The sequence below is a fragment of the Crinia signifera genome, chromosome 19 (assembly GCF_055691185.1).
Source record: "Crinia signifera chromosome 19, ASM5569118v1, whole genome shotgun sequence".
In the NCBI taxonomy this organism is placed as follows: domain Eukaryota; kingdom Metazoa; phylum Chordata; class Amphibia; order Anura; family Myobatrachidae; genus Crinia; species Crinia signifera.
The window spans coordinates 125,786,663-125,812,172 of NC_139226.1; positions in this window are offsets into that span (position 1 = coordinate 125,786,663).

Here is a 25,510-nt window from a genome sequence, read left to right on the forward strand (position 1 = left end):
GGGATGGGTGTGTCCAGGGCCGGTGCAAGGCACCGGAGCGCCCCAGGCGAGTCGGGGTGGGGGCGCCCCGGTGCCGGGGGGGGGGCGGTGGTGGTGGTACCTGTGTTAAAAACTTGCGGTGCCGGCGTCCCTGCAGTGCTGGAGCGGGCAGGGGTGTCCGTGCCGCGGGGGAGCCTGCGGTGCTGTCATTGTGTATAAAGCTGGCAGCGGCCGGCGGGGTCCCTGCAGTGAATAGAAAATAACTAGCGCTTCCCACGCCGCTGCGCGCATAACGCTAGTTATTTTCTATTCACTGCAGGGACCCCGCCGGCCGCCGCCAGCTTTATACACAATGACAGTGCCGCAGGTTCCCCCGCGGCACGGACACCCCTGCCCGCTCCAGCACTGCAGGGACCCCGGCGCCGCAAGTTTTTTTACACAGTTCGCTAACCCTCCATGCTGGGGGTGAGGGGCGAACTGCCGCCCTCCAGGTGCCGGCGCCCTAGGCAAATGCCTAGAGCTGCCTAGTGGTGGCGCCGGCCCTGGGTGTGTCAGAGGGATGGGTAGGTAGAGGAGAGCAGCAGCATCACCCTTGGGCTAACCACACCACAGTACATCGCAGCATATGCTGGACAGGAGAGAAGGGCTTTGGGGTCTAATGCTCCTAGCAGAGTTATAAATATAACTTTTTGGTTTGGTTTTGCACTTCTTTACTAGCAGCTGCGTCTCACCGGTATTTTCGATGCCTCTAATAATTTGGAACAAAAAATCCAACCAAAGAATGGTATAAAAGATATTGGTAAAAATGCACGAATTGTATTTGCAAAAATAAAAACAAAAAACAGAAGCAGAAAATAGCATTAAAAAAAAAGACGAAAGTATTAAAAATACAATAAAAACGGAACAAATTAATTAAAGAGGCATGATTCTGTCAGCGTCTGCAAGTTGGAGTGAAGATAATTAGGAGATAGAAAGAGGGCTGCCTACCTGTCTGACAGTAACACACTGGGCAGCAGCTAAATATAATCCTTCTATGCTGACACTGACTCCTTCGCTGCCAGGATGTGGTGGATATTCACGTAGCTTCTCATGATGCAAGATTAAGAGGCAAGGGTCCTTCCTACAAACAGCGGTCATTTCCAGTGCTTAAAGTGGTTATGCAGAGGTGGGGGAACTTATTTCTCTATGCCATTTCTAATTACCCCCCTCCCCCCATTAGGCAGAGACAGGGCCAGTGGTGGGGTTTTTGGCACCCCCCTGTAAACTAGAATGCTTTTCTGTGAGAATTACTGTGCAGGGCCAATGTGGAGGTTAAAATGTTCCACTTTACCATTAGAGGTGGTGGAACTCAGTTCCACCTCGTTCCCCCTCACTTTAACCCCTGGTCATTTCTAAATGAGACATATCTCACAATGATCATTAATAAGACAAAAATAGAATCAAAGCGCTGGGGGTGATTGGGATAAAATGGATTAAAGAAAAGAAAAGAAAAATTAAAAAATTTAAAAAAAATTTAAAAAAAATTTAAATAAATAAATTAAAATAAAATAAGATTAACAAAACAAACAGAAAAAACACTTAGCAGCAAGTAAAAGGAGAGTTTGAAGTGAGAGGAGAGAGAAGAGTGCAATACCATATATAAAATAATAAACAGCGGCTATTAATGTTTAAGCTCTTTAGTGATATTGTTGCAAAGTCTTTTAGCGAGTATATCGAGGTCTTTCAGTACAATGTACAGCTGACTAGCCCTAGCTACGATACCGTGACGGGATGCGGCTTTCTCTCCAAGTTCGGAGTCCCGTGCGGCGGCTTCCGGCTTCAGCGCTTGTACTTCCGACAGACGTGACACTCGCTCCTGGCTTTGCTGGCTCCAACGCGTTTCGTGCTTGCGCACTTAGTCATGGATACCTGTGCTGGTTCTCCACCCTCTATTTATGGGGTGGTTTCTTTCTTTTTTTCTCTTTTTTTCTTTTGTCAAAAAACTTTATTTTGTAAAAAACGGAACTTGCAGCAGGAAGTCTGTGTAAAAAATGGGAGGCAATCGCATGTTGCACTCCATATAAAATATGGGTATTGCAATGAAAGAAGAAGTAAACATTGAAAGTTGTATACAAAAGAGAAAAAGTAGACGAACAAAAATAAATATATGCATAAAGAAATAGAAATAAAAATAAGAATGACTAAAGATAAATAGAGAAATAATAGTAGGAAAAAAAACAAAATGAAGAATGAAAAAGAAGGAAAAAATGAAAAAAAATGAAAAAATGATGAAAAATTAAGAAAATAAAAATACAATAAATAAAGATCAAAGTGACTGAAAATATCAAATATATCTATATGGCAAGAATTTCTGAGGATTTTTTCCGTTATAAAAAACTTTTAATGTCAAAGTCTATATTTAAGCCTTGAGGGTGTAAGGTTTTTAGATGGTAGATCCATCGTGTTTCATTTTGTAATAAAGATGCGATATGGTCTCCACCTCTCCAGTGTTTGTTAATTTTTTGGATTCCCATGAATTTAATCAATGATGCATCTTTATTATGGTGTTCCCGGAAGTGATTTGAGACACTGTGTGTTTGTAATCCTTTTTTTATGTTGTACAGATGTTCTCTTATTCTTATTTTCAGTTTTCTCTTCGTTTGGCCGATATATTGGAGCCCACATGGACATTCCAATAGGTATATAAGGCCTTCGGTCTCACAGGTTATTGAATCTTTTATTTGATGAGTTTTGTTTGTTTGATTGGATTTGAATTCTTTTTTTGATTTTGTGTGTCTTTGTCTGGTGGTTTTGCAAGCCAAACAGTTTAAGCAATGTGTGAAGCCTTCATTTTTTTGAATTTTGATTTTTTCTGGTGAAATGAAACTCTTCGTTAGTTCTTGCTTCAAGTTTCTAGCTTTTTTGAAAATGATTTTAGGCTCGTTTGGTAGAATGTCTTTTAGGTTTTCATCTGATTTTAGTATGTACCAGTATTTCTTCAGTATCTTGTTTATTTCTTGATGTTGGCTGTTATATTGTGTGATGAAATTTAATTCGTATTCTTTGTTTTCAATCGGTTTCTGTTTGTATTTTATGAGATCCTTTCTATCCATGTTTTCGATCTTTTTTTGTTCTTCTTGTAGCTGTTTGTTCTTATAGCCTTTTTGGGAAAATTTGATCCTCATTTTTTGACTTTCTTCTCTGAACGTTTCTTTTTTAGTGCAGTTTCTTCTTACCCTTCTTATCTGTCCCGTTGGAATATTTTTGAATTACACAGATGTATCAAAATCTGGAGATAATAAGGAACCAACTAATCAGCTCCTGTCATTTTTCACACTCTAGACGGGATGATCTAAAACGAAAATGCAGTAAAAAGCCTGAAATCGGGTTTGCTCTAATGCCCCTCATTAGGGTGCATTAGGGTGGAGCCGGCGGAGCACAAGCTCCAGGCGCCAACATGTCACCTGGTCATCTGGCGCCAGAGCTCTGCCGCCGGCTCCTCCGCCCAGCTCGCCTGCTCCCCTCTGTGCCGTGGATCCCCATTGTGCCTGTGTAGGGGGACGGAACAAGGAGCCCACATTAGCCATGGAGAGATGTGCCTGGTCCCTGGAGAGGAAGAGGAAGCCCGGGGTCGGGGGTCAGCGCGACGAGGAGGAGGAGAAGGAGAGTGAAGCTGCATGGCGAGGGGCAGGAGGAGGAAGAGCAGCAGCGTGGCCAGCAGCGCGTGGGAGCAGAGCAGAGAGAGGACGGCGCATCACCGCACCAGTCCACGGCACCTGGCTGAAAACATGCCCTTGCTCCGGGCACCGTGGAACCAAGCTACACCACTGCCCCTCTGTCGTGGCAGCGCTGCGGAGTGTATCGCCAGCAAAGCGATACCCTATAGAGGCCTATGGGCTTCACTGCACTGCGCTGCACTGAGTGATGGATCCATCACAGATCCCTCCCAGCATGCCCAGCGGCCGGCCGTCACTGTGTGTGTGCGATTGATTGAGTGTGTACCCAGCTTAGGAAAGTAATAGACACATATAGTATGTTCCTAATTGTAGAAAATATGGTGCAGCTATCAGTGAAACCACTACAATTGCTGATTATAATCACAGTAGGTCGACAATGGCTAGGTCGACAGTCAAAACGTTGACTAGAGTTTTTCATGTTTTTTTGTCCCGAATGTTGACACAGTCAATATGGACACCGTCAAAGTGTACCGCGAGCATGGTGCCTAGCTACGCTCAGCACACTATTTTATCCCCCCTCCACTAGTGGATGGTAGGGCATGAAATACCGCCTGTCGGCACATGTCGGCTCCCAAAAAAAAGTGAAAACCCCATGTCGACCTTTTGACTGTCTATCTAGCCATTGTCAACCTCATGCTTGTGTCGACCTCCCAACCCTGTTGATCCTAGCCATGTCAACCTATTCCATGTGTCGACTTAAGCCCTGTCGACCTGCAGTGTCAACCTATTATGTGTCGTCCTAAGGACCGTATACCATCTGCAGATCAGTTGATCTGCTTATGTATCTACAGACGGATTGGGTCCCTTGTTCTCCTGCCTGTCAATTACCGCTGGCTCCAATGCAGGTGTACAGGCGGCCGGCAGATCGCCGTATACACAGAACGATGAGTCAATACATCTTTAGATATATCAGCCATCGGCTGCGTTGCACAGCCGACGCTATATGTCTGTGAACGTCTCCGTTCACAGACACATTGCCGGTACACAGTGGACGATGGTCCAGCAAAAATATAAGCCATATGATTGAATGGCCGATATATTGGTCAGTGTGTACGTACCTTAAGAAGAGAGGAGATCACTCAACAGAGGTTTTGAATTTACTGGATCACAACTTGACCTCGATATCAATTAACCTTCTGGTTCACTTATGTTTGGAGATTCAGTATTGTCTATTAACAGCCCCAAATACTGCCATTGCCAGTGGGGCTCAAATTATATATTCCAAATGGCCAATTTCTGTCTGTTGATCTACTACACGAAGGCTGCAATCAGGGCTGTTACGGGGGGGGGGGGGGGGGGGTGGATGATGCGGCCGCTGCGGGAGGGATGCCTGCCACATCAGCCGATCCACAGCAGCGTTGGGCAGGGGTTGGGCAGCGATGTGGCGGCAGCCGCTGAGATTGCTGGGGGTGGGGGGGAAGCTGCACACCTGCTGGGTGCCGCGTCTCTCCATAGCATCGTTGGGCGGGTGGGTTGTCGGCAGTAAAGTGACAGGGGGAGGGTGTAATGCATCGGCAGCCGACGAAGTTGCAGGGGGTGGCGGGGAGCCACTTAGCTGCTCATCCAATCCAGGAGGGTTCCCAGCTCCGGACTACCGCCCTCTAGTGGCCGGCGCCCTAGGCAAATGCCTAGAGCTGCCTAGTGGTGGCGCCAGCCCTGGCTGCAATACTTATAAAGCTTAGTTTCATTTTCTTTAAAAGCAGCAAAACAGTTGGACTAACAAACCACACATATTCTTTACAGTAAGGCACTTAATACCATTTTGTTTTGTATTTTTGGGGACCCAAAGGGTTTTGACTTCATCAATCGGCTTTCTTCTGTAGGCCTATGCTCTAAGGTGGACTCATTCTCATGAAAGAAAGAGGGCCCGCCCCAAGTGGGGTATGGGTCTGGAGGGGGGCGCTTGGCAGGAGTGGCCTCCCAGCAGCTGCTGTAAACAGGTTAGTTACTCCTGTGTAGGTGCTAGAAGCAAAAAGAGAGAGGTAGCAGCGCTAGAGCAATTAAAAAATTGAAAATTGGATGATCTTTACAATAATTTTACTGCAATAAAACAAATTATAAACACACAAGTCAGCGGCATAGCTTTGTTTGGGGCGCGCCCCTGCCGTTGATGGGGGGGAGGCCCCCCTCCCCGCCCATCCGTCTGTCCGGCCGGCCCCCGTGCCCCCTCCCCCCATTGCCGCATGGTTACCTGTCCGCGCGTCCCGGCTCCCCTCCTGGCTTCAATAAATTCTATGCAGACGGACCACGATAAAATGGCCGCCCCATACCGCAGACAGTTTCAGAGAACAGTCTGCTTTATGGGGCGGCCATTTTATCAGGGTCCGTCTCCATATCATTGATTGAAGCCAGGAGGGGAGCCGGGACGCGCGGACAGGTAAGCATGCGGGGGATGGGGGCGGGGGGATTACTATAGCACCGCAGCCCCCCCGGCGCCCCCATATGCACAGCGCCCCCCCCCCCCCCGCGAGCGCGGGGGCTGCGGTGCTATAGTTAAGACACTGACACAAGTAAAATAGCACTTTTAGTGCGGTATAGATGATAGCATGAAATGAAATGCAATTAAAAGCCCATTTCCACAATATAGCAATGCTGTGGAGAGTCCGTTCCTAGTATGCCCAGTTTATCAAGTTAGAAGTATAATTACCGCTCCAGACAGATAAAGGATTGGGTGTCTGGAATGTCCTTGTATTCAAGTGGTCGGCCCAAGTTGGCACAAATTACCGGAATCCACTGGAGTGATGGTTTTTGTTGGAAAAAGCGGTGATCCAAAAGGATTTTTGATGTCCTGATGTAATTGAGAAGGAGAAATTGGCTCCTCTGCTGGGCTGGTTTGGGCTGCAATCCAAAGTGCAAGGTGGCAAATGGGCAACAGCACCTCTGACGCGTTTCGCTGGTCCTGCCAGCTTTATCAAAGGTATCTTTGAATTGAAGCCCGAACCAGTCCAGCAGAGGAGTAAATTTCTCCTTCTCAATTACATCAGGACATCAAAAATTCTTTTGGATCCTTTTGGATCACCACTTTTTCCAACCAAAACCATCATTTGGACATTCAAGGGTGCTTATTCCATCGTCCTCAGACCTCTCTCTTTTTGCTTCTGGACTCATTCTCATTCAGCCTCCAGTAACATCTCCACACTTATAACATTAAAATCTACCTCTCTGCTACTCACATTTCCCATTCTCTGTTAACTCATTGGGACACATTTCCCACTGCTATCTCCATAGCAGTGGATATCCATACCTCATTATGGAAAATAATCCCCACCCCACAACCAGACCCACCCAGTGCAATGTACAGAGTGGATCGTGCCGTGAAATCAGGCCAAATCGCATGTGAATGACATCCGATCTGATATGCCGTACTGCACGCATCGGATCAGAGCCGGATCTCATACGTTCAACCTATAAGATAAACCTTTTTAGCAGCCACGATGTATCGCATCCGATCCTGGGGGGGGGGACTCCGGAATCATTATACAAATGAATAGGCAGCCGACGATTGGCCGAGAGAACTCTATCAGCAAATCAGTGGCTGTCTATTCATTTGTATGGGTTTTTTTTTTTGCGACTTTCAATTGTCGCAAAAAAAGTTGCGATGCTTGCCACCAGCCTCCTAATGCATACCAGCATGTACTACCACCATATGCATGAAGAATTGCGGGAAGAGCCATCCTTTGCGTTGATAGTGCTTCCGGGTTCTGCACCTTGAGTTCTATCGGCGCATGCCTCGAGTGACGCGCACGCCGATGGCAGTGGTGTAACTATAGCGCCACAGTGGGGAGCCGCCAAGGGGTCTGCGGGCTATTGTTACTCCCCCAGCTGCCCCCTCCTTGTGGGTGCAGCGGGGAGTGAGAGGGGGGGGTCCATGCGGCATGGGGGTAACTGCTGTCAGGGAGAGCCTGGAGGTCCCTGCGGCGCTGAGTATGACGTCGCCGGGTCCCTGCAGTGACCTGGATTGGAAACAGAGGTTTGGCTGCATTTTTAAGTTTGCTGCATCTCGCCCATAATGTGAGCTAGGCACTACTGTGCACTACACGTCGTGCACCAACTATAAATACGCCAATGCTTCCCATACTGATACACACTTACTACTGTCCCGGTCTATAGCCTGAGCTATCACAAGTAGTACTGATCGACCCTTTTCTTTCACACCTGCATTTATTTCATCTATCTTGTATATACCGGTCTTATGAATGCTATATTTTTCCCACATTACAAGTCAATGATCATATTAATAATATATCCCATGCTATTAAATAATGATAAGGGGGTTGTTTGGGAACTTATTTTTGTACCCTGTGGATTCGGAGAGTCGGATAATACATACCAGTGTTTCTCAGACCTGTCCTCTGACCTTACTCACAGAAATTCCTTCTGGTCTATAGGTGCAGATCTATATGAATTGATCAGTGAAGAATGCACCTATGCTTCTGGGAAGATTCTGAAAATGTGCACTACGTATGATGTCTGAGGCAGTGGCGTAACTACTGTAAGGCAGCCCCAGCTGCCGTTTGGGGGAGCAAGCCACAGTGGGGTCTATGTGGGAGCCAGCACCAGCTGGACGCACTGACATGCTGCTGCCTGCCGCTGCCCAATGGCTGAGCACCAGAGGCGAGTCAGCCGCAGCGCGGGTGTGGCCATGGCAGAGACGACAAATCTCTCCCACTGATTCAATTGACTGTACGCAGAGCCGGCTATTGGCTACTGTGTACAGGATGGGTGGGCGGATGGGCGTGCTGGGGGGCGGCCTGGGATGCGTCGGAGCCAAGGGAATCAGTAGTGTCTGCTGGTTTCTCTTCCTCTATCCTGCTTCAGCTTCTAAGTTCTGCGTGTGACGTCATCACACGCTGGGGAAACACACTGGAGAGGAGCCCAGGGGAGTGGGGGGACACAATATGTCTGGACAAGGGAGGTAATGGTTAACGACGGCCATGCTGCAGCACATCCGTCGCTCACCTCGGAGCAGGCATGGGTAAATGTGCATGCCCCCTCGTCGGGTCCCCGATGTCACCAATATTGGCTGCCGAGGGGCATCGACTAGTGTGTATGGGGCTTTAGAAACATACATATTACATGTGTTGCATCTATCCTCCAAATAGGGTTTTTTCCCTTGTTATATTTCAGGCCCTGGTCTCCTCCTGCTTTCTGTATCTCCATCTGTTTCTCCAGAACCCTAGCTGAACCATTAGACACAGAAGGTTTCACCGCTCTGCCTCAGGAGCTTCCTGCCATGAAATGCCTCTCCAGGGCTCTTGATGCAGGACACGGTGTGCCCTTCGGACAGACATTCTCTTACTAGCTCACCAAGCAGCCTATTTATAGAAGCGAGAACTGCGGAGAGAAAACCCACACTATCAACCTCCTCCCAACTCAGTTTGTCTAGATCCAATTCCCCTTCTTTTGCATTAAAATCCCGCTATGTTATATAATACATAACAGCCACTGTAAAATATACATAGATGGCTTATGCCTTACATGTCAGCGCTAGGCGGACGTCCAGGAAACAAAGATTTGAGGGAAATATTTATGGTATGGATGAGAAGGATGATAATCTAAAATAATACAAACAGCTGCACGGAGTAAGTATCCGAGAGAGAATTTAGGCCAGATTTACGAAGCGTCTGGACATGTAAAGCATCGATAATATTAATTGGAAAACTTTGTGTTTTTCGCTATTATTTCCAGGTCGTTCCCACTGAGAAGCAGAAGATTGTGGAAAAACAGCCACTTCGTCTTGTCCTTCAGCATCAAAAGACCACTACAGTAATTTAACGTTTTTTTTAATGCGTATATAATACTTTTTCTCTTCCAAAATATTTGACGTTGATATCTGAGAACTCTAAAGTTAAGGCATGAAAGGTGCATTGCAAATACACCTATTTCAGTTGTGTAGTTCGCTGTATTCTGGAAGTGTACAGGAGTTAGGATTCCAGAATAGTGTTCTATTTCCAATCATTAATCCTTCCTTTTGTTCAATTATTTAGGCGAACGAAGTCCTGCTTTATGCATGAAAGGCATCAAATGTGCATGTGTATGTTTGATGTGTTTTGAATCCAACTGCATAGAAGGGAATCTTAGCCTACACTGGGAGATCATTGCTGTAATCAGTCCACTTCAGTAAATGCCACGTGTCCCGGCTGTATGCACTTGTGACGGGACATATATTTCTGAAGAGATCCGCAGATCTATACGCAGATAAATGAAACATTTAAAAAGTACTACACAATTCTACTTGTGGAGGGGGGGGGGGGGGGGGCTGGTTCTCGTCTAACCTGGCTTAGGGTTACTACTACATTGCCCTAGTTGATTATTAGCAGTAATATCCTGTATATGGGGGACGGGGGGGGGGGGGGGGGGGACGGGGGGTTGGTGAGTTTGTTACATTATGTTGCTATATGTCCATTGCCCCGATCAGTCCATGCAGTATATCTGCTATCCTTCTGTTGGGTGGGTAGGTGGGGAGGGAGGGGTAGATTAGATTTTTGTCATAGTTTGGCTAACATAGAAATGCCTTTTGCTGATGTTGTTTTTAATTGGTTTTGGCTAAGGGGCCACTAATTTACTCCCTTTCTATAGTCCATAGTAGTTAATGGGGTAGGGGTAGGTTTATCTTATGGGATCCAAGTACGCCTAAGTAGGGGGTGGGTTGTACAGGGTGGGGGGTTATGTGGTAGGTTTGTTTTGGGTTTTGTTTATTGTGTTTTAGTAGCTGGGTATACATATTGATTTGTTTTGATGCTGCAATACTCTTTGATGTATATGTTTTCAGTTTCAATCTACCTGGGTGGGTACTGTTTACTCTCTTCTAAGACTGTTACATATAATGTATACATTCTGTATTGCCTCCTGTGTGATGTACCGAATGTGCGCCTCGGGTACATTGGCTACTACACTTGTGTCATGTGTGTATGATACAAAATACTCATGAGCAAAGTCCTCAATTGATGGCAATCCTTATAGAGTGCAGCTCTCCCAAAGGACCTTACCAAGGTCCAATTCGCAGGTATCTTGGAAAAATAGAGAGAAAGTGCACAATGAGCCAAATATACACAAGTATTTTACTGATAATGAGAGCTCACATACATTAAGGTTTTATAAAAATGGCTTGCCAGCATCTGGTGATGGGATCAAATCACAATACAGCGTGCTTATAGATCACAGTATTAAGCCGCTACAGTCACGTCCAGCTCCTGCTCCACCGGCATCAGCTGCAAGCGGACCGCCGCTAATCCCGATCAATCCGTCAAAGCGATGACGTCACCACGTCCTCTCCGTACGAGCCACACCCAACGCATTTCGTTATAAACCAGAAGTTTGTCAGGGGGTGTGTCCATTCTGCCATACCTTTCTCTTATATAGGCAGTAATCAAAGATTAGTAATAATAGGAATACTTAGGACAGGATTCCGCTTTTTCCTATTGAGCTCCTTTGGTCTTAGGTTGGAAAAAGGCCCCCAATAAGTCCATTAGAGCCCAGACAGAATAGCATGGGTATCTATAAACCTGACTTGGGTTGTTTGCCGTTGAGGAATTTTATGTCCCAAGTGGGGGAAATTAACTTTTTGTTGGTGAAAGGCAGTCCAAATAATAAGCAGGTGGTGGTATCCCGATGTTTTTGAAAATAGTGGCAATATTTCACGGCTTAAGGGGGTATTGGGGAACTGGTTCAATGCGGACAGTCCACTCAACAGATCCAATGTACAATGATGTATAGTGCTTCCTCTTGACGCGTTTCATCGTCTGCTGACAACTTTTTCAAATGTATTACCTTTTAATGTAATAATTGCATTTTATTGTGATAATTTGGATTTATTAAATAATACTTTTTATACCTATACAAATTATAATACCCATTATCACACCGATTGTTATCAGCGCTCTACCATTACCATTCCTTTTTTCGAGTTTCTCATGGATGGCAGATGAGACATCGGGGATATCAGCCACGTCGGCAGCACTGACTGTGTGATGCTAGTCTATGTTTGTGGTACTTGGTGTATCTTCCAGGTGATTATATTCCTGTGTTTCTGTATATGGGGCTCCATGTTGGAGACCATCAGATGACTGACAATCAGCAATGACTGGCCAGAGGGTTTCCTGGACCAATCAGTGTGCGATGGTGCCTATAAAGCCTGTCCAGCCCTGAGGGGAAGCACCAGTGCAACAAGTCACTTTTTCTAGAGGCTGCTTGTCACCATGCTCTCTGCTGTGGTTATTGGACTGGTCCTGGTGCCTTAATAATCCTTGTTTACTTGTGCTCTGCTAGAATTTGGTTATACTCCAGTACATCTAGCCTATATTGTTGTACTCTGTCTCAGCCATATTGCATTGATTGGGGATATCCTGTATACCTGCACCTGTTCAGCAACTTAGCATAGTCTGCATACCTGCACCTGTTCAGCAACTCAGCATAGTCTGCATACCTGCACCTGTTCAGCAGCTCAGCAAATCCAGCCTACCTACATGTGCTCTGCAGCTAAGTATATCCTGTCTATCTGGAACTGCTTCACTATATCCTATGTAACTGGAATTTTACTGCAGCTCAGTTTATTCCTGTATTCAAGTATATTCTGTGAAACTGGAACTGTTCGATATCCAAGTATATCCTGTGTAACTTTTCTATATCCAAGTATAACATGGGGCGAAATGTAATTGGGTGCGATTTTTTTTTGTAAGAAAAAAATCGCACCAAATCGAACCTTTAAAAATCGCGTTTTTTGCAGCGAATTCGCAAATGTAATGACATGCGAATTTGCGGCAAAAAAGTGCGATATGGTGCGATTTCGGACGATTTGTAAGTCCTGAAAATGTGCGATTTTCAGTCATGAAAATCGGCACATTTTCAGTACAGTGCGCTGTGTTGAAAAGGAAAAAAAATGGCGTGCGCTCCCCCCTCCTAAGCATAACCAGCCCCGGGCTCAAAAAGCCGGTGCTGGTATCATAAAATCAGAGGGACAAACAAATAGGGGTTCCCTTGATTTAATGAAACCAGCACCAGGCTCAAGGTCCAGCGCTGGTTCCCAAAATACGGGGGAGAAAATGACTAAAGGTCCCCCGTATTTTAACAACCAGCACCAGACCCAACCAGCCAGCAGGGTAATGCCACAGCCGGGGGACACTTATTATATAAGGTCCCGCGGCCAAAGCATTATCCCCGTGGCTGGTCAGCATGGGCAGGGCTCCTGGGGAAGTGGGGACCCCCCCAATGAAGGGGTCCCCCCCTCCAGGACTTACCAGCCCATGCTGAAAGTTCGGGGCTGTCCCCGATGCCCCTGGGCGGTGGGCATCGGGCTGATGAAAAGTGTAAAAAAAAGAATAAAAACTATTGTCTTCTACTGTAGAACTATGAGTCCCAGCAAGCCTACCCCACATGCTGGGACTTGGAGAACCACAAGTCCCAGCATGCTGGGCATTAAAGGGCCCGCTGGCACTTGTAGTTCTACAGTACCAAAAATAGTTAAATAAAACACACTGACACCCTGAAAAATAAAAGTTTAATACACACATAACACACATACTGATACTTACCTACCTTGAGCCCGTAGGTCGGTCCCTGGATCCTGGGTCCGGGGTCCGGGGCTCCAGGGCTGAAGAGTCCGGTTCCGGGGCCTTGGTCCTGGTTCCGGGGCTGGTCCGGGGTCCTGGGCTCCAGGGCTGATGTCTCCGGGGTCCAGGATCCGAAGTAATCCAAAAGGGGTACCTAAGGAAGGAAATCCTACTCACCTGGTCCCCGGCGATGACCCCGGCATCTTCTCCGGCAGACGCGCTGCTCCCGGCTGGTACCCGCTCATGGACTGGAGAGGAGCAGAGATGTTTCATCTTCCGCGCCTCTCCTCAGACTGATTCTATTGGCCGCCTAGCGGCCAATCAGGAGCCGAGAAACCCCTATTTGTTTGTCCCTCTGATTTTATGATACCAGCACCGGCTTTTTGAGCCCGGGGCTGGTTATGCTTAGGAGGGGGACCGCACGCCGTTTTCTTTTTCTTTTTTTTTGTTTTAACTATTTTTTTTACAACAGAACCATGCACAGATCTCAATGATCTGTGCATGTTTCTGATAAAATCACAAGGCAGAACCTGGTCTATTTTTTTTGCGATTTTTAGTAACCTTTACTAAAAATCGCAACCCATTAAATATGCGAGTTCTATCCTTTTTAATGGGAAAACATCTGGATGCGATTTTTAGTCTAACTAAAAATCGCACCTTTAAAAATTGCGATTTTTGCCGCAAATCACACCCTATAAAATATGCGATTTTCGGGAAATGCCCGAAAACGGCATGCTTTGCGGAAAAAATCGCAAAAAAACCCCAAAACGCCTCCCATTACATTTCGCCCCCTGTGTAACTGTTCAATATTGATTATTTATTTATTAACAGTTTCTTATATAGCGCATACATATTCCGCAGCGCTTTACAGAGAATATTTGAACATTCAGTCCCTGCCCCACATGTACACGTACACACAGACATTCTAGGGTTAATTTTGTTGGTAGCCAATTAGCCAACCAGTATATTTTTGGATTGTGGGAGGAAACCGGAGTACCCGGAAGAAACCCATGCAAGCACGGGGAGAATATACAAACTCCGCACAGTTAGAGCCATGGTGGGAATCAAACCCAGGACCTCAGTGCTGTGAGGCAGTAATGTTAACCATTACACCGTCCGTGCTGCCCTATTATCCAAGTATATCCGAACAGTTCTATAACTAAGTAAATCCTATTCTATTAAAACTTTTCTGCATTTTAAGTTTCTATTTCTCTTCAGTGGTGCATGTAGAAATCTCTTACAGGTACAATGTGTGCACAGCTTCAGCACACAACAAAGAATGCATCACGAGGGGCGTGGTCAAACATCACAGGGGCGTGACCACACATTACAAGGGGTGTGGTCACACATTACAAGGGGTGTGGTCACACATCACAGGGGAGTGGCCATGCAGTACTTCCTCACCCATTGTTTGGTGGCTTTATCTCCTTAAAACTTTCACAACAGGCTGTTTGTATAGTACCTGTGCCAAATAGAATGTGCCAATCATTCACATTAAGCCACACAAAATTGACCATAATAAACATTACACAGTGGTGCCCGCAAGTCACCTGCCTGTAGTTTACATTATGCCACCCAGTGGGGCCCATAAATCAGACAATGGGGGAGATTCTCTAAGCTAAAAATGCGGTAAAAACCCCGTTATCGGGGTTTTTACCGCATTTTGGGATGCTGTAAGCATCCCCCGCCGGGTTATCGCGGCGGGGGGCATCGCCAGAAAAATCTGGCGATGCCCCATAGAAGCCAATGGGCTTCTATCGCAACCCTCCGCCGCCCCGCGCCAACCCCCCACCGCCCCGCACGGACCCCCGCCGCCCCGCATCGCCCCCTCCCCCCTCACCTGTGTCTGGGCAGCACAGCGCAGTGCTGCCCGGACCTGTGACCTCCTCCCTGCACTGATCCTCTTCCGGGTGCAGGGAGGAGGAGAGCCCGGCGCAGCAGCAGCAGCAGCGCCGGGTGTGGGAGGGAGGGGAGAGCCGCCGGGACCTGCTGGGACCCGGCGACTCTCACCGCAAAGGACAGCTCTTAACGCAAGAGCTGTCCTTTGCCTTAATTATCGCATATGTTACAGCATATGCGATAATTAAATATGCGATGGGCGGCGAAGGGGGGCGAAGATTCTTAGAGAATCTCCCCCTATATCTCAGAGTGGTGCCCATAATTTGTATTATGCCACAGAGAGGTTCCCGTAATTCACATTATTCCCCAGAGGGTGCCTGTCATACACATGAACCTTTGACCTCAGCGCTGTGAGGCAGTAATGCTAACCATTACACCGTCCGTGATGTCTTTGACTAGGTTATTTTTAAGGGGCCCATTTAAATCAACGCCCGACACGGGTCGACCCAGCAATAACCCGGGAAATGTGCTTGGCGTGAAAGGTGTATTATAAATCTTTAGCAGTTTCTCAAGATGTTGAACTCTGACATGGAAGTCACATGTTTTCATGGACCAATGAGTAGCGAATCCCTACAATGTTCTAGAGTGCATCTTATCATACATTCATTTGAATGGGAAATTGAGATATTTCTTTACGTCTCTTCTTCAAGCTGAAGATGTTTTTTAACCCTTTGAGTGCCAAGTGAATTTGACAAAATTGGTGCGAATATTGCCAAGCAAACATTGTTATTTATCACAATGACCTGTAATGTTTACCTTATATTTAAAATATCATCTTTTTTTACGCGACATGTTTTTATCTGAATTTATATAACAAATGTGAGCGACGGTGGCATTTTTAGCGGATATTTTGAAAATCTCTCACAGAGATATTGGCACTCAAATGGTTAAAGTAGGTGGTACTGAATTGTGCATACGGATTACAAAGAAAATTTTCAGATAAAACATTGATTTAACCATATAAAGGTCTGCTGCAGCATATATTGAGTCCGAGATATCTATTACATTAAGTCAGTGACTAAGGTGATGGGAAGATGGTTTGTTTACCCCACCCTAAAGGAAATAAACACAGCTAATGGTCCTAATTACAACATATTTTAGGCCTATAATTACCTATTAACATTATTATTTACTGTATATTTGTCTAATGAGCCACAAGCCTTTATTTGGGCTCAGGCTTCTGGAATCCTGAGCTACAGCTGTACCACCGGTGGGCATTTTGTGGCTCATGACAGGAAATAGGGGAATAACAATTTCCTTGATCTTTTTTTGGAAATACTAAGTGGAACAGCATTGGCGTACCAGCCTGAAACCACGGTAGCATCACTCTGTTTGGATGGGAAAGATATCAAAGGGAGACATTTATAAGCAGCCCAATAATATGAATCAGGGTATTTTAGTGACCCAAATGAAAAGCAGAGGCATGCAACAAAGTTAATTGTTCTCATAAATAATAATACACATAAAAAATGATGTGAAAAATATTTGATGGCCCTTTCCACATTTCTGTAAAATGGTTCCAATGTTTTCAATAGTCCATGATAACCTGACAATCACCCCTAACGAACTGCACCAGAACTAATTAATCACTTAAAAGATACTTTATGCCTCTACATAAGGGGAGAGATTGTTGAACACCATGCGCTGCTGTATGGCTATGTGTAAATTCCTTGCTGAATAGAATGCACACTGGACACACTGCATATTTTATAAGTTTTATAATGAGTAACATATATTGAAACAATTAATAAAAACAAGACATACACATAAAATGCAATTGTACCATAAAAAGTATAAATCTAATGTAGCACGTTTGAAAAGATAGTCCATAGCAGGGCTGGGCAACACCGGCCCTCCAGATGTTGATGAACTACACATCCCAGGATGCTTTGCATTAGTTTTGCTATGTGGCCATGCTGAATCTGATGCAAGGCATGCTGGGATGTGTAGTTCATCAACATCTGGAGGGCCGGTGTTGCCCAGCCCTGGTCCTTAGGGTAATTTAGACTAAGCAGTGGGAAATCACTTTCTGATGGGTAGTCAAAATGTATTAATGGGGGATTGCCAAGCTGGTTAAAAGCACAGATATACAGGAATCGCCAAGCAAACTGTGTTAGTAGAAACGGTTTGTTGGATTTTGCACCCTGCCAGTGGCGGATTCAGGGGGGGGGGGGCATCCGGACACGTGCCCCCCCTGTCATTTATTTTGTAGCTGAGGACCAGCGCTTTCCAACGAGCCCAGCCCCGTGTCTCTAGCCCCCCCGGGAACCGGAGATATCGCCTGGCAAACCTGTAACGTTTTTTCCCCATAGGATGATATGGGACCCGTCAATTCCGACCCCCACCCAGTTCCGACGGCTGCCAGTTCCCGCCCTGACATCACAAAAGCTTGTGAATGATTTCATTCAATTCCAAATCGCTGGGCCTTTAATATGTTATCAGGCTGGTCCAAATCGGTCAATCGGTTCCAGAGATATTGCGTGTAAACCTATTTTTTTATTTTTGAAATGTAATTTCATGGCTGTTCATGTTTTTCGAGGGCAGATTACTCTGGAACCAAACGTTCAAGTTTCACTGGACCAAAATCATTCAAAGCCCACTCAAAAGTTCTTCAATATGATACTGGTCTCATGTAAATGGGTCTGTTGGTTCCGAAGATATAGCCGGTTAAATGAGATAACTGGTTAAAGGGGGGAGGGGTGGTTTTCTCTCCCCTCACACCAGAAAATGCAGGGACTAGGCTGGTGTAAAAGGGGCCAACCTGGGAATGCATTTTCTGGTGTGAAAGGGGTATTATTTCAAATAGCCGGGACCTACAGTGCTCTGAATACAGCCAGGCTCTGCCACTGTCAGTGGCTATCACTTCTGCCTGACGGCTGTCCCCCATTTACCAGGAGCATGTATTTCCCCTTGGCAATGAGCATGTAATCCCACATGGCAACGAGCATGGAACCTCTGGCAATGAGCATGGAACCCTTGGCAATGAGCATGTAGAGAAGCAGCACTTATGTAGCATAATTTTTAATAGGCATTATGGTGTTTGGTATAACACATAATGGACATAATGGCGTGTAACTTAACGTGTAATGGACATTATGGTGTAAATGTTTAATGCGCGCCTTTGGTGGACAATGTCCCTGTTTATGAAGTGTATTGTGAATTTTGGCTTAATCTGTGTGGCATTATGTTAATTCTGGCTCAATCCATGTGGCATTATGTGAATTTTGTCTCAATCCGTGTGGCATTATGTGAATTTTGGCTCAATCCATCGGGCATTATGGGAATTTTGGCTCAATCCGTGTGGCATTATGTGAATTTTTTCCCAATCCGTGTGGCATTATGTGAATTTTGGCTCAATCCATGTGGCATTATGGGAATTTTGGCTCAATCCGTGTGGCATTATTTGAATTTTGGCTCAATCCATGTGGCATTATGTGAATTTTGGCTCATTCCATTTGGCATCATGTGTAAGGGGCAAGTATAATGGGGTCTAGTATTTTGTTGCATAATGTGTAAAAGTTGTATATGGTGTTGACACGCCCCCTGTTGAGTGGCCACACACCCTTTTCTGGAGCGCGCCTTTGGAGCGCGCACAACTACATCCTTCACTTTTGTCGCCATGGTGGGCCTGCGTACTTTAAATGCCAGGGCCTATTTTTTATTTCATTCCCACCCTCTCCTGCCGCTCTCTTAGCATGTACACTGGCACCACTAACACCGCCCCTCCCCCACCCAAACCCTTTTTTATCATGGTGCCCCCCTGTCATTTTATCCTGGATCCGCCCCTGCACCCGGCCCAATGCTAATTGGGCCGGGTGCAACAGCAACTAAAATCCAACAAACCGTTTCTACTAACACAGTTTGCTTGGCGATTCCTGTATATCTGTGCTTTTAACCAGCTTGGCAATCCCCCATTAATACATTCTGACTACCCATCAGAAAGTGATTTCCCACTGCTTAGTCTAAATGACCCTATGGACCAGGGCTGGGCAACACCGGCCCTCCAGATGTTGATGAACTACACATCCCAGCATGCCTTGCATCAGTTTCAGCATGGCCACATAGCAAAACTAATGCAAAGCATCCTGGGATGTGTAGTTCATCAACATCTGGAGGGCCGGTGTTGCCCAGCCCTGCTATGGACTATCTTTTCAAACGTGCTACATTAGATTTATACTTTTTATGCTACAATTGCATTTTATGTGTATGTCTTGTTTTTATTAATTGTTTCAATATATGTTACTCTTTACAAAACTTATAAAATATGCAGTGTGTCCAGTGTGCATTCTATTCAGCAAGAAATTTACACATAGCCATACAGCAGCGCATGGTGTTCAATCTCTCCCATTTTCCATTTTGTGTGAGTCCCAGCAGACCAACTAGAACACTTGCAGCAGCAGTGGATATCTAATTCATACAATATAATTTTTATTTAATTTTTATTCTTTTATTTTAACAATATTTAAGCCGGAATTTGCAGGTTGGAAGGTGGTAATTCTAACCACCCCCACCCTGCATACCCTTGTTTTTTGTCTACATCAGGGGTGGCCAACCTGTGGCTCTTTTCTTAATGAGATGTGGCTCCCGCACCCATGGCACAGCTGAATGCTCCTCTGACTGTGCACTACTTAGCAGTGTGCCGGCTCCCGCACCCGCGGCAGTTCCACTTGCACACTTTGAGTGATGCGCTACTTTTCCAAGTGCTCGACGTGATGTCATGATGTCACATCCTGGAAAGAGCATGCTGTACCAAGTGTCAGGAATCGGGAACAGAGACCGCAAGGGGGTGAAAGGCTGGGTGCCGTGGCTGGACAGCAGAGCGAGTGCGGCAGCCAGACAGCAGAGCGGGCGCAGTGGCAGGACGTCAGAGCAGGTATGCAGCTGCATAGCAGAGTGGGTGTGAGTCTTTTTTTGAACACTGAAATACATGAAACGAAAACAAAAATCTGTTCTTACAGACACACATGTAAGAGAATCGCTGCGAGTATCTCCGCATAAAAGCTAGAATTTTAATAAAAATGATTAAAGTCAAAAGTCCCACTAATAAAATAAATAACAGCAAAGTGACAAGGTAATGGTAAAGTTTTTCTATATTGGGAAGATTGCATAAACTGTGCATTTCAATGTACTTGTCTCACCCACATCCGAAATTAAAACCGAGGTTTGACATAAGGCCATGCTCCTACAAGTGTCACTCCAAAGGCATGAACACAAAAAAAGGGGCATTGCCTTGTGCCATCTAGGCCACAAATCACTTAAAATTGGGGCGTGGCCTCGTGGGAGATAAACCACACCCATTTTCTGCATGGAATCGGCTCCTTGTTTTACCATAACATAACAGCTTTCAATAGCTCTTCTATTTCTGAAGTTTTCTGGGGTGTGAAACAAAGCCTCTAGTAGCATCCCTCGATGACACCACTGTGATAAAGGCAGTCCCAGGTGATGACACCTCACACTGATAGGGGTTGAGATTGCCTAAAGGATAAGAACAGCCAGACTAGATGGGCCAAGTGGTTCTGTCAAAAAGTGCTCTCAAATTCTATGGGGTCAATTCTATTCTCTGCGCTGTGAAGAGCAGAGAGAGCTCCCATAGTCTAATCAGAGCACTGCAAGGTCAGAGAATGCTGGTATTCTCCGGTGTTGAGTCACGAGTACCGTGACTTGAGTGCCCCGCTGCAATGCTGTTTGAGCTGTGCTAGGGTTTGAAATAATATCGACACCCTAGTTTCTTCAGATTTCTGATCGCACCCCATGACAAGTGCGAGCAGAAATCCACTTGTCGGCCGTAGCAGCGCACTGATTAGAATATTGCCGGGAGCTCTCTACCAGCGCTATTTTCACGGCGTAGAGAATAGAATTGACCCCTAGGTTTTCATAAAATGCTGAAGGAAGACCTCTGTCTGGTTGGAACAAAAACATGGTTATGGATGAGAGCAAATGACAGTTGACCATTTGCTTGGAAATGCTGGAAAACTGACAAACTGTCACTCATCCATAACCATGTTTTTTTTCCAACCAGCCAGATCTGAAGAAAAATCTTACTAATGTATGGGCACCTTAAGAGTTGTGTCTGGAGTTTTTGCTTAAGTCAGTTGGAGTGGGAGTGGGTCTGTGCTGCATCTTCTGTATTCCCTTGAGCATGCACTGTGGCTGATATCTCTGTTTGGGTTATGTGAGTGCCTATCTTCTAAGACACAAGGGATTTGCACTGGAGTAAGGTGAAAATTTCAGGAACTGTGCTAGTAATTGCCATGAGTCCACCAAACCCCGCCTTGAAACGCTGGGCATTCCCATATGCTAATGGGGCCGCACCCTGCCCCAACCCCCTCTCCGCTCCCCGCAGGCTGTCCGGGGTGCACGCACCCTGCGTATGCACAGCGCAACCATTGGAACCCGTGTCAAGACAAAATTGATGGTTATGATTTTATTGCACTTTTTACGCTGGCATTCAACACTTTAAATAACGGAAGAACCTGCAGAGGCTGCTCAGGACAGTGATGACTGCAATAGAGTTACACTCCCATCATTGAAGAAATTAAGATTCTCTAAGAGTGAAACAGAAGCCTTGCTGTTCAAAGAATGTCTGAATGAAGCCGCAGGTATTTCTACAGCTGATAAGATATATAACAATCTAACGAAACTTAAGAAGAAAAAAAAGTAGACTTTCGGATGCACGGTTTACCCTGTTCACTATATTATAGTGAAAAAAAAAATACCCAGGGGCTTCGAGGTCAAAAATTTCCCCATCAATGGCAGATATAACAATGAATTTTGCCGCAGTCCTTAACAACTGTTCTTTCGATTTGATGCCCCTCGTTCTTGAGGACTCTACATGAGCGCTCTCTTTAATGAACGCAAAAATCTCAAACTTTGAAGAACTACAGGGTTAGCAAAGTTCTACTGCTCAGAATGAGACAACATTTGAACTACAGACAATTTAAATGATTTGCTACTTATCTGCCACTGGATAAAAAAAATTGGAGCATTAAATTGTTGTATACAAAACTAATAGCAGAAGAAATCCACAAAGAAAAAAGTTTGTTAGCCATCAAAATCAAGAAATGGATTCTACCAGTGGCTCATATCGCTCAGCTGGAGATTCACAGGATGCTTTAAGTGCATAGGGCCCCAATACTCAGAAACCCCCATTTAGGGGTCAGAAGAACCCACACAAAACACGGACAAGATGGAAACCCACTAGAAGAAGTGGGCAGTGCCAGTGGGGCAAGAAACAGGTGCCATCAGAGGAGAACTTAAGGCTTTCATTTATTTAATAGAAGTCTCTCATTCATAGAATTCACAGTGTTTAACAAGGGACTGTCAATTGTCCCTGCCAACAACTTGAATTTGATGTTGCCAAATTGAATCGTCAACTGAAATCACGTGACTTCTTTAGTAGTAAGGTACAGTCCCTTTCTACTCTGGCCCTAAGTACAGCAAAAGAAGTCCAACTTTGACCCTATTCAAACACACTTTAACTTGCAGTTATATTAAATCTCTTGATGCACAAGTTTGTTCCACATATGCCAAGTCAAAAAGAACATTCTCTTATCTTTTCAAAGTTAAATGTAGAACTTTAAAAAAACTTAAAAAATATGACATTGTAAATTATTTATTTTGTAGACAAGGGTGGATGAATCCTGACATTTAAGACAAAATTAAAGTAAACTCCCAATTGAAGTCTATGATAAACTGACCACAGATCCAGTGTGAACTTGACAATATCCTGTATAATGTGGCAATGGATGGTATTATTCCCATGGAGGTAGCTGAAGATGAACTATCTGAAAGAACCTATTTTATACTGCTTGCCTAAGATCTAAAAAAGCCTCACTAGACCACCAGGAAAATCATAATGGTCAGTAATTGGTCAGAATTTCACTGTATGGCTCTATATCTCCCTTCTTAGATCAGGTTATTCAGTCATGTATTTAAACTCAAGCCACTTACTTCCAAGACAAGACATTACTAATTAAACTGGATGCAATTGAGGACTTCCATTAGACACATGACTGTGCTCTCTGGATATTCTGCAAGTAAACCCTTCTGGAATCCAGTGAAGCCTATAAAGGTCCACAAACTTCTTGATCCATTGAAGCCTATAAAGGTTCACCAAACTTCTTGATCTCAAACTGAGAAGGAACTACTTCTTCTTCAATGGCGAATCCTGCCAACAGCTTACAGGATGTGCAATGAGTTCTAATGTCATACCCTTGTACCATATACTTGCTGTCTGAAATGTCTGCATAATTCCATGTTTTTTACCCAATATACAGTATAGATCACATGATATTGCTCTTGACAAGTTCTGAGGAAGCAGTTAGATATTTGCAACATATTAACTGCATATATATATATATATATATATATATATGTATATATATATACACATAACAGCAGTGTAGACCCCTGGGCATAGCAATGTATTGGGGCACCTACTGATCCTCCAGTGGTAGGGGTGGGGGAAGCTTTGATGTCCCCCGGGTGGTAGGGGGTAGTGTATCAACCACTCAGCATGTAGGGCCTGGATCAGTTATTTCCACTAATTACCCCTTTACTGCACAGATGGTGGGAGATGGGGGCATTGGGCTGAATGAAGGGTCCCTTATACATAACTTCCAGGGTGGTAGAGAATGTTTAATACGCAGAGGAGGGGTGTATATATGCTCCTCACATGCATGGCTGCAATTAAAATTGTAGCTGTGCACATGGGCGGGATTATCACCCAGGTGGGGCGGGACCTGATCGCTGGGCTCCGACTATACGCAGCCCAGCAATCAGTTCTAAATCAGGCACCAAGAACGTGAATGCACTGAATAAAATGGTCGCTGCTCCCACCCTTGGAATTCAAACCCCGCCCATTATGTAAATAGCCTTTTTGTATGAAAGGTTTTCAGCAAAGTCTTTCGCCTCCTGAAAATCTCTTGCTCTTTGGGGAAAATAGCTCAGAAGCTGGTCAACACGTTTTGGTCTACTTGAGATCTTTATCAAGCTTGATAAAGATCTCAAGTAGATCGAAACGTGTTGGCCAGCAGGTGGACGTGGTCACCAACTTTGTTTGTTTTTACAATACGGAGCAGCCTTAAGGATACCCACGCCACAACATATGCTTGCCCATTATCCCCACGCCAAAGGAACCTTGTGAGTAGTGTGGCCAATCCCGGGATCGGCGGGATCCCGGCAGTGGCGTAACTAGATACATGTGGGCCCCATAGCAAAAGTTTGTAAGGGCCCCCATTTATCACCTAAAGCTAAAAAATGTATACAGCACATGATACTTTGACAGGCAAAGTGGGCCCCTCTCAGCTCTGGGCCCCATAGCAGCTGCACCCCCTGCACCTATGGTAGTTACGCCTTTGGATCCCGGGATTTGGCCTAAAAAAATCCGGGATTTCAATCCCGGGATTGGAGTATCCAATCCCGGGATTTCGGGATTAGACTGTGCATGCACAGTCTAATGCCGGGCAGCGTCTGAGTGCTCGCTCAGATGCTGCCCGGCTGTTCCCGTAGCCTGACCCCGGCGTGTGGCCTGCGTAGCGTGACAGTAGAGGTCACGTTGCGCAGGCCACACGTCACCAGTCACCGCCCGCCTCTTCTCCGCCCGCCTGCCCACCGGCCTGCCTCCACCCGCCTGCTGACTTCTAAGTCAGCACTCCCACTCCCGGCCGCCCGCTCCCTAATGTAAGTAAATGTGCGGGTCGGCCGGTGTGGGTTTATTGAAAATAATGGCATTTTTGGTCCTGATGCCAATCCCGGGAATCCCAGGAATGAGCATTTTTCAATCCCGGGATTGAAAAAATGCCCCGGGATTGGCATCCCTACTTGTGAGGTGGACGTTTATTTGTGCACTGGAAGCCGGTTCCACGGCTGCAGCAACAAGGAGACTACCCCCACGTGGTACAGCTGTGACAGATTGTACGCAGTATCTAAGCAGAGGATTCAGAGACGGGAGTAGAGGTATTTCATACAATTCACTTATCCCTGCCCTTTTAGTGTGAAGTGTCTGTTCCAGTGGTGTAGCTAGGTTCCACGGTGCCCGGAGCAAGGGCATGTTTCGCGCCCCCCCTTGTAGTAGGTGGGACCCTTGCACGGCGAAAAGGGTGCGCGGCCAAACCTTATACCACACACCGTAATGCCCAGGCTGCTCCCCCTGTATAATAAAAGGACACCACAGGCTGCCCCCCTGTATACTAATAACAGGACACCACAGGCTGCTCCCCCTGTAGTGGTCACTGGTTTGGTGATCCCAAAGTTCAGGATATTATGGGGGGGGAGGGGGGTTAGTTCCCACTCCGTCACGTTGGTGGTGACTGTGGGGAGCTAGGTGTAAGGGAAAAGTCACTGGCTAAAATGGGGAAACAAATAGTC